At 36.4% G+C, this 17,050-nt stretch overlaps 1 pseudogene; it reads right to left on the reverse strand.

Annotated features, from left to right (window-relative positions):
• Positions 1-3,704: 3,704 nt before the first annotated feature.
• Positions 3,705-4,061, reverse strand: LOC143689844 (transmembrane protein 243 pseudogene; annotated as a pseudogene).
• Positions 4,062-17,050: the final 12,989 nt, after the last annotated feature.

The following is a 17,050-nucleotide window of genomic DNA, read 5'->3' on the forward strand; positions in this document are numbered from 1 at the left end:
TCAGTACTAGTGTATACAAACACTATGGATTTTTGCATATTTTTTGTGTACATTTGATCTTGTACTCTGCCACTTTGCTGAATTTGTTTATTAGTTCTAGTACTTTGTTCTGGGTTTTTCGGGGTTTTTTGCATGAAGGATCATGCCATTACAAAAAAGAGAAAGTTTTACTTGTTCCTTTCCAATTTGGGTGGCTCTTATTTCTTTCTGTTTCCTAATTGTTCTAGCTAGAGTTTCTAGTATGATACGTAATAACAGCGGTTGCACTGGCCACCCTTCTCTTGTTCCCGATCTTAGAGGGAAAGCTTTCAGTCTGTCACTACTGAGTATGATGTTATCTGCAAGTGGTGTGTATATATATATATATACACACTATATATACAGATTATATATATATAGTGCTGGTTTGAAAGGATGTATGGACCCTAGAAAAGCCATGTTTTAATCAAAATTCCATTTTGTAAAGGCAGAATAATCCCTATTCAATACTGTATGTTTGAATCTGTAATTAGATCATCTCCCTGGAGATGTAACCCAATCAAGAGTAGGTTGTTAAGATGGATTAGGGGAGATGTGACTCCATCCATTTGGGTAGGTCTTGATTGGTTTACTAGAGTCCTATAAAAGAGAAAACATTTTGGAGAATGAGAGATTCAGAGACAGCAGAGCAAATGACATAGCCACGAGAAGCAGAGAGCCCACAAGCCAGCTACCTTGGAGATGAAGAAGGAAAATACCTTCCAGGGAGCTTCATGAAACAGGAAGCCAGGAGAGAAAGCTAGCAGATGATATCTTGCTTGAAATGTGCTTTTCCAGCTGAGAGAGAAACCATGACTGTGTTCACCATGTGCCTTCTCACTTGAGAGAGAAACCCTGAACTTCATCAGCCTTCTTGAACCAAGGCATCTTTCCCTGGATGCCTTTGATTGGACATTTCTATAGGCTTATTTTAATTGGGACATTTTCTCAGCTTTAGAACTGTAAACTAGCAACTTGTTAAATTCCTTTTTTTTTTAAAGCCATTCTGTTTCTGGTATATTACATTCCGGCATCTAGCAAACTAGAACAGATTAATATATATATATATAATTTACTGTAATTGAGTAAGTTTTCTTCCATCAAAGTTTCTAAGTGTTTTTATCAAGAAGGGATGCTGAATTTTGTCAAATGACTTTTTGGCATCAATTGAGGCAATCATATGTTTTTTTCCCCTTCATTCTGTTAATGTGGTGTATTACATTAATTGATTTTCTTATGTTTAACCACCCTTGCATTGGAGGGACAAGTTCCACTTGATCATTTGGCATAATTCTTTTGATGTGTTGTTGGATTCATTTTACTGGTATTATTTTGAGAGTTTTTGCCTCTACATTCCTAAGGGACATTAGTCATTTTTTTCCTTTTCTTCCAGTATCTTTATCTGGCTTTGGTATAGGGTGATGTAAGCTTGATGGAATGAGTTAGGGAGTATTTCCTCTCCTTCAATTTCTTTGGAAGAGTTTGAGCAGGATTAGTATTAATTCTTCTGGGAATATTTGGTAAAATTTACCTGTAAAGCATTCTGGTCCAGGGCTTTTCTTTGCTGGGAGGTTTTGACTATAGATCTATTCTCCTTGCTAGTTATTAGTTTGTTGAGATCTTCTATTTCTTTTTGTGTCAGTGCAGGTAGTTTGTGTGTATCTAGGAATTTGTCCATTTCATCTAAGTTATCTAATTGGTTGCTTTATGGTTGCCCATAGTATTTTCTTAGAGTCCTTCTTATTACAGTGGTAATGTTCCCCTTCTCATTTCTGATTTGAGTTATTTGTATCCTCTCTCTTTTTTTCTTCATCATTCTAGTTAAAAGTTTTGCAATTTATTGGTTTATTCAGGAAACCAACATTTAGCTTTGGAGATTCTCCATATTGTTTTTTATTCTCTCTTTCATTTACCACTCCAGTATCTGCTTTGCTCTTCTTTTTCTTTATCTTCCAGTTGTGAGGTTAAGTCTCTGATTTGAGATATTTCTTCTTTTTTAATGTAAGCATTTGGAGATATAAATTTCTCAGCACTGCCTGTGCTGCATCCATATATTTTGATATTTTGTGTTTTTGGTTTGATTTACCTCAAGATATTTCTTAATTCACTTGTGATTTCTTTTTTGACCTATTGGTTGTTTGAGTTCATTGTTTAACTTCTATATATTTGTGAAATTTCCATCTCTCCCTCTCTCATGATTTCTAGTCATTCTATTGTGTTATGAGACTATGCATTGTATGAGTTCAATATGTTTTAATTTATTGAGATATTATGCATTTGCATTTTAGCACCTTTTGCATTTAGTGAAAAATGCAATATAACACTACTGGCACTTATAATTACTCACAAGTTACCTTCATTGGAAATCTTTATTTCTTTATTTTGCTTTGATCCAGAGTCTATTTTCTTTTCCTATAAGTCTGAGGAGCTCCCTTTAGGTTTGCTTATAGGGCAAGTCTAGTGGTAATAAACTTCCTCAGCTTTTGTTTATCTGGGAATGTCTTAAAATTTTCCTCTGATTTGAAAGACAGTCTTGCTGGATGTGGTAGTTCAGGTGTCAACTTAGCCAGGTCATGGTACCTGGTTCTGTCGTTGTGGACTTGAACCATTAGCATGTGAAACTCGTTACACATGGCTGATTACATATGCATTTGCCTAAGGAGAGTGCCTACTGTAATGAGTGATGTTTAATTTAATTAGCTGGAGGCTTGAAAGAGAGAGATCAGAAGAGAGCTCGATGCAGCACAGCTCAAGCAACTTATACCTCATCTCAGCACTCACAGCTCAGCCCTGACATTTGGAGATGCATAAAGGAATCACCTCAGGGAAAACTGTTGGAACCCAGAAGCCAGGAGAGAAGGCCAGCAGTCATTGCCCTGCACCTTCCTATGTAAGAGAACCTCAGATGAAGGTAGCTGCCTTTCCTCTGAAGAACTGCAAGTTTATAACTAAATAAATCACCTTTTACTAGAAGTCAATCCATCTCTGGTGTGTTACATTCTAGTGACTTTGGCAGACTAAAACACTGGATATAAGATTCTACATTGGCAATTGTTTTCTTTCAGCATTTGAAATATTTTATACTAATGCCTGCTTATCTCCATGGTCTCTGATGCAAAATCTGTACTTAATCTTATTGGGATTCTTTTGTACAAGTTATTCCTTTTTCTTGTATAAATTATTTTATTTATTCTTGTAATTAGATCTTCATAATCAAATTTGTCTTTTCACTGTGTTCCGTTAATGTGAAATTAAGTTGTGGTTATAAACAAATTTGGTTGCATAGGAACAATAATCGTATATTCAGTTTAACAGATATAAAAGAATATCTGTCTTAAAATGCAAGATTTTGTTTGTTACATAGCCTCTTTGCCATGAAATTATATTATAAACATTTTTAATTTGTAAAAGTGAAAAGTATTTGTGTTATTTGAGTTTTAAGAGTTGTAATGCTTAAGTGCAACATCAGTATCAGCTCCTTAAAGAAAAAGCGAAGTGAAAAAAAAAGCAAAAGCAAAGTGATCTATGCTGTCTCCCTTACAAGAGGGAATTTAGATTTACAACTGACATGAAAACCATGTATAAGTCTCCTGCAGGAGATTCTTTAGCATACCTTATCCAGCTCTTCTTCACAGTCTGAATATATAACTTTGAAGAGTCCTGGTAAGTATTGTTCCTTGGCAGCCTCATTTTCCCACATCATAGAAGTACAAGTTTGCACATATATGTAACATGATGATAGAAAATAAGATATAGTAAATTAGATTTATAAATTTCGGTTCTAAGTCTCCTTGTTGATACTAGTAGATAAGTATTCAGACAGAAATACTACCCGAAGAAATGAAGACAGCAAAAAATATATTTCATGGTTTTAGAGGTAGTTGAGGGAAAACAAAAGCACTGATCAGCATTACCAGAATCAATAAAGACGTTAAGCTCCCAACAACTAAACTGATGATTCAATCCTTGGCAGACGACTCTCAGAACAGAGGTCTGTTGTCCAAGCCACTGGTGCCACAGGACCTAGCAGAAAAGTCTTCCATTTCTGGATTTCTTCACTCTCCCCAAACCCCCCAAAACGACCAGAATTACGTCCTGTAATCTTGGGCCCACGGCTCCAAATGCCTCCCATTTACCAAACGTTCGTTGCCAGAAACCCCAGGTCAAGTCAGAAGAGGCCCAGCAGTGGGTGGGTGCTCAGGTCCGGGGGCCAAGCCCTGCTCTCCACCTCATCTGTTCAAGCTGTCACAGGAAGTGAAAGGAAGATACTCCTTTTGTCTTGCATCTTTCAGAACTTTTGTCTTGCTTTGGCATTGGACGGTTTGGTTGCTGTGTGTCTGGGCATGGTTCTCTTCGAATTTACCAGGTTTGGAATTTGTTGGGTTTCTTGAATGTGCGTATTCACATCTTTCATTAAATTTGGGAAATTTTCTGGCATTATTTCTTTGAATATTCCTTCTGCCCCACTTTCTTTTCTTCTTCTGAGCCCCCCACAAAATACACATATTGGTGTGCCTCATGATGTTCTACAGATCTCTTAGGCTCTTTTATTTTTAATTCTTTTTTCTTTCTGCTTCCCGACGTTAATTGTTTCAGTTGTCTTGTGTTTGAGATCACTGATTCTTCTTCCACCTCTAGTCTGCTGTTGATACCACTTAGGGATTTTCTTATTTCAGTTATTTTGTTCTTCAACTCAGTTCTTTCTCTGAAGTGATTTCCATATTGTTCATTCGTTATTTTCCTCATATCCTTTAGTTATTTCTCCAGGTTTTCCTATATCTCCCTGAGCATATTGAGAATCATTTTTTAAAGTTTCTGTCTGGTAGCTTTGAAATCTGGTCCTCTTTGTTGATGGTTTCTAGATTTTTAGGTTGTTCCTTTGAATGGACTATCATTTCCTGTTTCTGTTTGTCCCATAATCTTTTGTTGCACACTGTACAGTTTAATATTGTAATGTATTAACTCTGGGATTTAGTCCCTGAACCCTCTATTTCTTAAGTTTTTTTTCCAGCTAGTGATATGGCAGAGATTTTCTTGAATTCTAGGAGATCATCAAAACAAACCAACCATTTGAGTCTGCCTGGAGCCAGAGCAGCAGAACCTCCTTCTTTTCCTGGATTTGTGCATGCTAGAGGTCTTAGGAATTCCTGGTTTACAGTTTACAGGCCTTTGCGTGAACATCCCTCTTTACTCTCATTGAAATGGAACTTTTCCTCCTTCTGGATGCTTTCTTGAGTGACTAATGTAGGTAGATCTTCTCCCCAGGCCACTTCAACTTAATTGTTTCTCACACTGACACAGCTGTCTGCAAGCCACTTCTCTGCTTTCAGGACAAACTGTGAGGACAAACTGGAGACACATAAGAGTGCTTTTAGGGTGGGCCATGGTGGCTCAGCAGGTAAGAATGCTTGCCTGCCAATCCCGAGGACCCAGGTTTGATTCCTGGTGCCTGCCCATGTAAAAAAATATATATATATGGATTTTAAACTTTTTCTCAGTTATAGAGTTGAAAACTAGCTCAGATTGTGGAATGCTCTTTTACTCTCTCAGTGACATCTTTTGTTGAACAACAGTTTTTAATTTTAATGTAATAAAATCAATTAGTTTTTCCTGTATGGGCTACAGGTGTTATATTATTAATTAAAATTTCCCCTTTTCAAGACCATAAAGATATTCTAAAAGTTTTAAGGTGTTTAACATTTTTCTTTCTATACAGATGACCAATTTTCCTTTCACATTTCATTGAATGGTCCACCTTCCTCAGTGGTCTATAATTTCAGATCTGGCAAAACTCAGGTTTTCCACAAATGCCTGGGTCTGTGGTGCACTTTCTATCATATTCTAGTGTTTTCTTTGTCTATTCCCACACCAATACCACATCTTAGTTATACACTTTATAAAAATTTTCCTTCCTTTTAAAAGAGGTATCCCTGCTTGTTTTTCTCTTTTCAGAAGTGTCCATGGTATTCTTAACTCTTCATTCCACAGATGTCCTCCCCAGCACTTTATTATGAAAAGTTTCAAAAATAAAATTTAAAGAATTTTATTACATTCTTTATCATAAACTATCCATTCTTCTACCTAGCCATTAGTCTGTATAACTCTTTTTTTTATTAATTAAAGAAAAAAAAATTAACCCAACATTTAGAAATCATTCAATTCTACATATGCAATCAGTAATTCTTAATATCATCACATAGATGCATGATCATCATTTCTTAGTACATTTGCATCGATTTAGAAGAAGAACTAGCAAAACAACAGAAAAAGATATAGAATGTTAATATAGAGAAAAAAATAAAAATAATAATAATAGTACAAAAAAAAAGACAAACAAACAGACAGACAAAAAAAAAAACCTATAGCTCAGATGCAGCTTCATTTAGTGTTTTAACATGATTACTTTACAATTAGGTATTATTGTGCTGTCCATTTTTTTAGTTTTTGTATCTAGTCCTGTTGCACAGTCTGTATCCCTTCAGCTCCAATCACCCATTATCTTACCCTATTTCTAACTCCTGCTGAACTCTGTTACCAATGACATATTCCAAGTTTATTCTCGAATGTCGGTTCACATCAGTGGGACCATACAGTATTTGTCCTTTAGTTTTTGGCTAGACTCACTCAGCATAATGTTCTCTAGGTCCATCCATGTTATTACATGCTTCATAAGTTTATTCTGTCTTAAAGCTGCATAATATTCCATCGTATGTATATACCACACTTTGTTTAGCCACTCGTTGTTGATGGACATTTTGGCTGTTTCCATCTCTTTGCAATTGTAAATAACGCTGCATTAAACATTGGTGTGCAAATGTCTGTTTGTGTCTTTGCCCTTAAGTCCTTTGAGTAGATACCCAGCAATGGTATTGCTGGGTCATATGGCAATTCTATATTCAGCTTTTTGAGGAACCGCCAAACTGCCTTCCACAGTGGTTGCACCATTTGACATTCCCAGCAACAGTGGATAAGTGTGCCTCTTTCTCCGCATCCTCTCCAGCACTTGTCATTTTCTGTTTTGTTGATAATGGCCATTCTGGTGGGTGTGAGATAATATCTCATTGTGGTTTTGATTTGCATTTCTCTAATGGCCAGGGACATTGAGCATCTCTTCATGTGCCTTTTGGCCATTTGTATTTCCTCTTCTGATAGGTGTCTGTTCAAGTCTTTTTCCCATTTTGTAATTGGATTGGCTGTCTTTTTGTTGTTGAGTTGGACAATCTCTTTATAAATTCTGGATACTAGACCTTTATCTGATATGTCGTTTCCAAATATTGTCTCCCATTGTGTAGGCTGTCTTTCTACTTTCTTGATGAAGTTCTTTGATGCACAAAAGTGTTTAATTTTGAGGAGCTCCCATTTATTTATTTCCTTCTTCAGTGCTCTTGCTTTAGGTTTAAGGTCCATAAAACCGCCTCCAATTGTAAGTTTCATAAGATATCTCCCTACATTTTCCTCTAACTCTTTTATGGTCTTAGACCTAATGTTTAGATCTTTAATCCATTTTGAGTTAACTTTTGTATAGGGTGTGAGATACGGGTCTTCTTTCATTCTTTTGCATATGGATATCCAGTTCTCTAGGCACCATTTATTGAAGAGACTGTTCTGTCCCAGGTGAGTTGGCTTGACTGCCTTATCAAAGATCAAATGTCCATAGATGAGAGGGTCTATATCTGAGCACTCTATTCAATTCCATTGGTCGATATATCTATCTCTATGCCAATACCATGCTGTTTTGACCTCTGTGGCTTCATAATATGCCTTAAAGTCAGGCAGCGCGAGACCTCCAGCTTCGTTTTTTTTCCTCAAGATGTTTTTAGCAATTCGGAGCACCCTGTCCTTCCAGATAAATTTGCTTATTGGTTTTTCTATTTCTTAAAAATAAGTTGTTGGGATTTTGATTGGTATTGCATTGAATCTGTAGATCAATTTAGGTAGGACTGACATCTTAACTATATTTAGTCTTCCAATCCATGAGCACAGTATGCCCTTCCATCTATTTAGGTCTTCTGTGATTTCTTTTAGCAGTTTTTTGTAGTTTTCTTTATATAGGTTTTTTGTCTCTTTAGTTAAATTTATTCCTAGGTATTTTATTCTTTTGGTTGCAATTGTAAATGGGATTCGTTTCTTGATTTCCCCCTCAGCTTGTTCATTACTAGTGTATAGAAATGATACAGATTTTTGAATGTTGATCTTGTAACCTGCTACATTGCTGTACTCATTTGTTAGCTCTAGTAGTTTTGTTGTGGATTTTTCTGGGTTTTTGACGTATAGTATCATATCGTCTGCAAACAGTGATAGTTTTACTTCTTCCTTTCCAATTTTGATGCCTTGTATTTCTTTTTCTTGTCTAATTGCCCTGGCTAGAACCTCCAACACAATGTTGAATAATAGTGGTGATAATGGACATCCTTGTCTTGTTCCTGATCTTAGGGGGAAAGTTTTCAATTTTTCCCCATTGAAGATGATATTAGCTGTGGGTTTTTCATATATTCCCTCTATCATTTTAAGGAAGTTCCCTTGTATTCCTATCCTTTTGAAGTGTTTTCAACAGGAAAGGATGTTGAATCTTGTCAAATGCCTTCTCTGCATCAATTGAGATGATCATGTGATTTTTCTGCTTTGATTTGTTGATATGGTGTATTACATTAATTGATTTTCTTATGTTGAACCATCCTTGCATACCTGGGATGAATCCTACTTGGTCATGATGTATAATTCTTTTAATGTGTTGTTGGATATGATTTGCTAGAATTTTATTGAGGATTTTTGCATCTATGTTCATTAGAGAGATTGGTCTGTAGTTTTCTTTTTTTGTAATATCTTTGCCTGGTTTTGGTATGAGGGTGATGTTGGCTTCATAGAATGAATTAGGTAGTTTTCCCTCCACTTCGATTTTTTGGAAGAGTTTGAGGAGAGTTGGTACTAATTCTTTCTGGAATGTTTGATAGAATTCACATGTGAAGCCATCTGGCCCTGGACTTTTCTTTTTAGGAAGCTTTTGAATGACTGATTCAATTTCTTTACTTGTGATTGTTTTGTTGAGGTCATCTATTTTTTCTTGAGTCAAAGTTGGTTGTTCATGTCTTTCCAGGAACCCGTCCATTTCATCTAAATTGTTGTATTTATTAGCGTAAAGTTGTTCATAGTATCCTGTTATTACCTCCTTTATTTCTGTGAGGTCAGTAGTTATGTCTCCTCTTCCATTTCTGATCTTATTTATTTGCGTCCTCTCTCTTCTTCTTTTTGTCAATCTTGCTAAGGGCCCATCAATCTTATTGATTTTCTCATAGAACCAACTTCTGGTCTTATTGATTTTCTCTATTGTTCTCATGTTTTCAATTTCATTTATTTCTGCTCTAATCTTTGTTATTTCTTTCCTTTTGCTTGCTTTGGGATTTGTTTGCTGTTCTTTCTCCAGTTCTTCCAAGTGGACAGTTAATTCCTGCATTTTTGCCTTTTCTTCTTTTCTGATATAGGCATTTAGGGCAATAAATTTCCCTCTTAGCACTGCCTTTGCTGCGTCCCATAAGTTTTGATATGTTGTGTTTTCATTTTCATTCGCCTCGAGGTATTTGCTAATTTCTCTTGCAATTTCTTCTTTGGCCCACTCGTTGTTTAAGAGTGTGTTGTTGAGCCTCCAGGTATTTGTGAATTTTCTGGCATTCTGCCTATTATTGATTTCCAACTTCATTCCTTTATGATCTGAGAAAGTGTTGTGTATGATTTCAATCTTTTAAAATTTGTTAAGACTTGCTTTGTGACCCAGCATATGGTCTATCTTTGAGAATGATCCATGAGCACTTGAGAAAAAGGTGTATCCTGCTGTTGTGGGATGTAATGTCCTATAAATGTCAGTTAAGTCTAGCTCATTTATAGTAATATTCAGATTCTCTATTTCTTTATTGATCCTCTGTCTCGATGTTCTGTCCATTGATGAGAGTGGTGAATTGAAGTCTCCAATTATTATGGTATATGTGTCTATTTCCCTTTTCAGTGTTTGCAGTGTATTCCTCACGTATTTTGGGGCATTCTGGTTCGATGCATAAATATTTATGATTGTTATGTCTTCTTGTTTAATTGTTCCTTTTATTAGTAGATAGTGTCCTTCTTTGTCTCTTTTAACTGTTTTACATTTGAAGTCTAATTTGTTGGATATTAGTATAGCTACTCCTGCTCTTTTCTGGTTGTTATTTGCATGAAATATCTTTTCCCAACCTTTCACTTTCAATCTATGTTTATCTTTGGGTCTAAGATGTGTTTCCTGTAGACAGCATATAGAAGGATCCTGTTTTTTAATCCATTCTGCCAGTCTATGTCTTTTGATTGGGGAATTCGATCCATTAACATTTAGTGTTATTACTGTTTGGATAATATTTTCCTCTACCATTTTGCCTTTTGTATTATATATATCATATCTGACTTTCCTTCTTTCTGCACTCTTCTCCATACCTCTCTCTTCTGTCTTTTTGTATCTGACTCTAGTGCTCCCTTTAGTATTTCTTGCAGAGCTGGTCTCTTGGTCACAAATTCTCTCAGTGACTTTTTGTCTGAGAATGTTTTAATTTCTCCCTCATTTTTGAAGGACAATTTTGCTGGATATAGGAGTCTTGGTTGGCAGTTTTTCTCTTTTAGTAATTTAAATATATCATCCCACTGTCTTCTAGCTCTATATAACTCTTAATGTACCCTGAAAAGTATATTGGACATCAGTTGGGATTCAACTTGTTGGGTATAATTGATATTGTTATAATATTGAGTCTCCAATCAATGACCATGGTCTGTCTCTCATATATTTAGCTTATCTTTCATGCCTTCCAGTAAAACATTATATTTTTTAAATAGAGATATGGCAAATTATGTTAGCGTTATTCACAGTTAATGAGTTTATTGTTGATTTTGTAAGTGGTATTTTTAAAAGTTAAATGTTCTAAATGTTCCATTTAAACAAATAAAAATTAGATTTTTAATTTTATTCTTAATATCAATAATCTTATGTCCATCTACCTTGTTAAACTTTTTGAATAGTTCTAACACTTTATATATCCTTTATAATTTTTATGTATTCAATCATATAATCTGTTAGTAATGATGGATTTTTTTTCCTATGTAATCTTTCAACTTTTAAATTTTTCTTTATTTTATTGCTTCCAATTTCCTATATAATGTGAATAGAGGTGATGATATCAGGCATTTTTTTCTGGTTTCTAGTTTTAAACAATGATTTTAATGTTTCATCATTGAGTTAATGTTTGCTGTAGGGCTTGTTTTTAGTTTTTTATTGTTTGGTGGAAGATTTTTTGGTATTTAGGAAATTTAAAGTTTTATTTTGAAGCAAATTATGACCTCCCATGAAGTTCTGAATGTTTTGACATTTGAAATACTAAATTTGAACCTAAGAGTTTCTTTTAAATGTGGAGAAATTCTCTCAAAGGAAGATTTCTCATCCTTTTTCTTTTTAGCCGCCTTGCCTTCACATTTGCCTCATCTTAATTGTATAGACATTCAATAAATACCAATTATCAGTACCAAGGATTATATGCTTGTAGCTTTGGGAATTGGTGGTTTATTTTGCATGAGAAAATCCTTATAAGTCTGCTTTATTTTCGTGCATCCTGAAGCTGATGTGTTGCTCCAGTCAAGCTGAAGGTGTCACCATTTCTTGTCTTTATATTTTAGACAGAGCAAATGCCAAAATTTTAAAAAAGGGGGGGCGGGGAGGGAGAGAAGGATAACTTTTAGTCCTTTTAGTAATTCAGAATTTCCATGATTTCCTTCTAGAAATCTTTTCCAAATAAAATCCTTAATTTCCAGCAGTGACCACAGGCTAGAGGCTAGGTACCTAATTTGAGACAAATAAGTTGTATGTGGAAAACTGGAAACATGGTTACTTTGAATTTTATTTTGGTCTTGCTGAGGAACAGATTTCCTTTCTTTTCATCTAGGCCTCTGTATTAGTCAGTTATTGTCACAATAATGCTACATAGGACACTTTCCAGAACTCAGTGGCTTGCCACAAGCATTTATTATTCTAGTTCATGGGTCTGTAAATTCGTTGGGGCATTTCAGCTTCAGGTTGCTCATTGACTGGGATTGTCTCCAGGTTTCAGGGTGGGTTCAGGTCTACTCCATATGTTTCCTCATTCTCCTTGGACCAGAAGTAATCAGGAAAATGCAAGATGACAAACCAAATTGCACAAATATATTTAATTCCTCTATTCATATTTTATTTGCTAACATCCCGTTGGCCAAAGCAAGTCACGTGGTCAAGCCCAACATTGATGGAATGGAGAAATATACTCTGCCTCTTACATATCAGAGAAAGAGAGTAAGTGAAGACCTGAGAACAGTAATGTAATCTACGACAGCCTCTCTATGTGATTCAGTGAAAGAACATATATAAAGTGCTTAAAGCACAGTAAATGCTCAATATATGTGCTTATTTCTGCTATTATTAGTTTATGTAAAATGAAATAATTAAGTTGATTGTTAGTTGATCTTTTTTTTTGCATGGGCATGCACCGGGAATCGAACCCCGGTCTCTGGCATGGCAGGCGAGAACTCTGCCTGCTGAGCCACCGTGGCCTGCCCTGTTAGTTGAGCTTTGACATATCTAAATTTTTATGATTTTTCTTTCAAGTTCACCTTTTAAGATTTCTTTTTTTCCTCCCCACTTTGTCTCTCTTCCTTTTTCTTTTATGATATAGATAATAACTTCAGTTTATAGTTCCAGATTTTGACTTTAATTGATAAACCTCTTTGGTATCCTTATGACTATAGTCTTTTTATCTTTACCCTCAGAAACTTTGCAATGAAGCAACATTGTTGTTTATTTACTCTTCTGTGTCTGCACTGGTTGAATGTTATCTTGTGTAGGTAACTGCTTTTTATTCAAAGAGGCAACATGATTTCAGGCCTAATTACTACAGAAGTAATTGGTCGTTGGCAAATGGGACCTGCTGGTCTGCCCAGACTTGGAATGTCAAGGAGCCAAGTGAATACAAAGCATGTTCAGATCCTCTAATGAAAATCAGTTGCCCTTCTCAGCTTGGCAGTCTAAAGGACTAGGATTTTAGCCACCCAGTTTTACACTGGGACTCTTTAAATCCCTGTTTCAGCTAAGGTCTCAAGACAAAAGGTACCTTACATGCCAATTTGGACTGCTTAGTCACTTAAACACATCTGGAGAAGATGGTAGTTATGAACTGATTTTGCAGTCTATCACCTCCAGTCTGAGAAAGAGGCTGGAGGGATTGAGAGAAGTTAGGTGGAAACTAAAGAAATAATTTTGGGGAGAGAATTTTAGTATGCTGCATGTCTCCTCCACATCTCATATCAAGTGAAAAGAGTTTCAGAGTGACAAATTGGAGATCATGATCTGGTTACCTACTGGTTGGGGATACAGTTGATTGGTATCTGACACAGTTTGAAGCATCTGAAAGCAAATAGCTCAACTGGAGTTTCATCTGAAAGCAAGTAGCTCAACTGGAGTTTCCTGCTTTTTTGGTGGAGTAAAGAGTGACTTGTGAGTTTTTTCCATGGACCAAATGTGGGTTGCATGTGAGAGAGAAAGCTGGCCTCGAACTATCCTAGGTCCTGTCCAAGAATGTGGGAAGTGAGGGCAAGGAGATCTCATCTGAGAATGGCTGTAGATGTACGGTTGGAAATCATGAGTTGACAGAAGAGTTGTGAGTCACCAGCCAGAGATAATGATTTCACCTGATTCTGTAAAGAATCTCCAGCTATGGCAGGAAATCTTCAAAGAATCCAAATAGTACCTCATGAGCAAGAGAGTCAGTTTTAGGTTTTTAGCCAGGCAGAGAGAAATAATGTCAGAATGCACCAATGCTGGTCAGGCAAGATCTTACTCTCTGTAACCCTTTCCCCTTCTCCCTTGCCCACCCTGGCCCTCACCCCCACCTTCAGTCTTGGATGAGGTTGTGGATGCCTGCTGAATAAAACAGAGGAGAGGGAGAAGCAAGAGAAGAAATTGAGAAGAGTTTGGCTTATCAAGCCCAAACTGAGAGAGCAAGTCCAAATGTAGGAAGGAGAAAAGTTTAACTTTAAACTCTGCACTTTTAACTTGACTTTTAATTATAAACTGAGGCTATTTTTAAAAAATGACTTTAGTATCTGAGAATGCCTGGCAAAACCAGTTTTACCTTCCCAGAATTTCTTCCAGGAGTGGAGAGAGAACTAGCCCCAAACAATGAAGCAGGGTTAGGGGGTACAGTGAAGAAGGCCCAGTTGTTTTATAATTGCACCCTAATATTTCTACATTTACACACTATCAGAGAAAGTGTTTTTTTCTCTCCAGGTGTTCCTAACTTTTGGTTCTTACGTGGGGTATCATACTCATCAGGGCTACTTTTAAAATTAGAGCTCCTATCCACTAGGGGCTATGGAAGGAAGTGGGAGGGGAGGGGGAAAGTGGGAGCAGGGTATAGGTACATTGAGAAAGCTGCTGGTTATTTCCCTGCCTAGTGCCCTCATGTGAAAACTCTTCCCACAGGTAGACTTCCTCCTTTAAATGATTCTCAATGTGACTGATTATCAAAATAGTTTGGAAAGATTGTTTAAAATTACAGATTCCAATGCTCACCCCAGACCCACTGACTCAGGCTTTCTCTGTGGGGTAGGGTTAGGAACAGTTTTACAAATCTTTCAGGTCATTGAGGTTCCTTGCAGATAAGGTTTGGCATTTTGAAGGATGGGTGGGATAAGTTGAGGGTGGTAGAATCTAAATAGCACAGGTATGCAGGCAAAAGGAATGGGAGTTGGTGAATTTCTGCTATGTATTCTTTTTTTCTTTCTCCCTCTTTCAATATTTAGATTACTATTTCAAGCCACTAGATAGATGTTAGAATGTTTACTGGATTGGTCTTTTTCCACTGTATGGGAACATTACTTCTGTTCTGGTGGTTTCTTGGCCATCTGGTAATTCTGTTGATGGGATCAAAAATGGAAAACAGAGGGCACTATTAGCTCACAACTCTAAAACACAACAGTTGCCTGACTTTCCACCAATCCTGCCAAAGTTAGGCCAATGACAATATTGTTTCTAACCCACATGCCTCTCTCAGGCCAACTTGGAAGACCATCCCTTGTGGCAGAACAAGTCTGTCACTGATGGAAAAGCATCAGTCGGTAGGAAAATAAAGATTAGATCCAGGAGTTTTGCCAGCATCAAGAAATGTTCTTCATCAGCAGGGTTGGTTATAGAATAATGAAAATTCTACTTTTCTTTGTCTCTTGCTTTGGAACTCTTTGCAGTTATTGAAAAAGGACCAAATGAAATAAAAGGCACTGCTTTATTAGTGTTCTCTTAGTCAGTGTACTAATTATTTTTTCTGACAAATGTCTGTGAGGAGGGTGTTATAGTAGCCTGATTTATGGCTACTTCACTTTGCAAGTCATATGCTCGTGTTAGGATAGCACAAATAGAAGAATATTTTAAGTGCCAAAAATAAATGTTAAATTTTATTTCTGAGTGGTTTTATTTTTGTTCTTGATTTAGAAGCATTAATATATTTTCTTGACAACTGAATACTGAGAGAGATTTTGGCTGGTGTAAATATCTATAGGCTGAGGAAGAATGCATTTATTTACTGACTGAATTTTCAGTGGACTGCTCAGATGAGAAATTTTAGATAAAGCACCCTCTATATGTAATTAAATACTGGGAGGATAGCAGGACTAGGGAATGGCTTTTTATTTTACTTTGGTTGAGGAGTTGAAGATTGGTTTGTTTGAGCCGTGGTGGAAAGAATGTAGTACTTATTCCCTATCAACCGAAGCGTTGTCAAAGGAGAGAATTTTGTAATGTCCCAGAGGGTAGAACTAGAGCGCTCTCTGTTGCTCCCCATAAGGAATTGGTTTCTCAGTACTGATGATCGTTATTTCCTTATCTGTATCTCTCAAATCTATTAATTCAGCTATATCCTAATGTGTTGGTTTACTACTTTGGTTTAGCTGCTTGTTTTCTATTGCAAGAGGAACAGAAAGAATGTGGAAAGGATGGGGAAGAAACTTAGTAGAATGTTTACAGGCTTCCTTTCTATTCTTCTTTCTTATGTTTCATCCCTTCTCTGATTCTTTCTCTATACTTCAGCCTGATTAATCTTTCAGACAAAAAGCTTATCATGTCACTTGCTCTCTTAACATTCTTTATGACTCCCCATTGCCTAGAGAATCATGTCCAAAAACTATATCATGATGTATAAGTTTCTTAATCAGTCTCCTGCAGTTTTATCTTCTACTCCACATTTATTGCCCTTTCAGCTGGACGTGCTGATCTGCCTGAGGTTTCCCAAATACGTCATGCTGTTTTGTCCTTCTATGCTTGTATTATACTCTTCCTTGTACCTGGAATGTTTTTCTCTTGATTTCTATTCATTGTTTAGGATTCTCTCAAATGCCATATTCTCTCTGAAATATCTGACCATTTTCTTAGCAGAATTAGTGAATTCCAGGTGCTCAAAGCACTTTGTCCATCTTTATATTGGCTTTTATTAATTCCATTGTTAGATCCCCTGGCCCATGGCACAATAAACTCCCTGAAGATTGTTGGATTGTAGGAACCTGGTCCCTAGCATTGGGTTCAGCAATGGAGCAGTGTTGAAGCTATTTGCAGGAGGATTTCATTTCAATATGAATAAAAACCTTTCAATAATTACAGCTGTTCAAAAATTGAAGAGGCTGTCTGATACAGAGTGGGTACTTAGCAAAAAAGTAGAATTTTGAATGAATTGTGACCACTTGAATTTCTTGTCACCAGGAAGCACTCAAGTCACATTTGACAGGCTCATCCACACATCGTAAAGAACTGCTTCCTGATTAGCCATTCAAGAATTCTCGACAAGAGTTATTGGGCTGTACCTTTAAGTTATTTGGGGACAGCCTCTCTCTATCTACCTACCTATTTATCTGTCTGTCTGTCAGTCTATCTGATTATCTATCTATCTAATCTTCACACATCATATTATTTCAAAATAATAAGAACTTTTTCCCAGGTCATAATTTTTTCTCTTTT

Source organism: Tamandua tetradactyla, chromosome 7 (genome assembly GCF_023851605.1).
Source record: "Tamandua tetradactyla isolate mTamTet1 chromosome 7, mTamTet1.pri, whole genome shotgun sequence".
Classification (NCBI taxonomy): domain Eukaryota; kingdom Metazoa; phylum Chordata; class Mammalia; order Pilosa; family Myrmecophagidae; genus Tamandua; species Tamandua tetradactyla.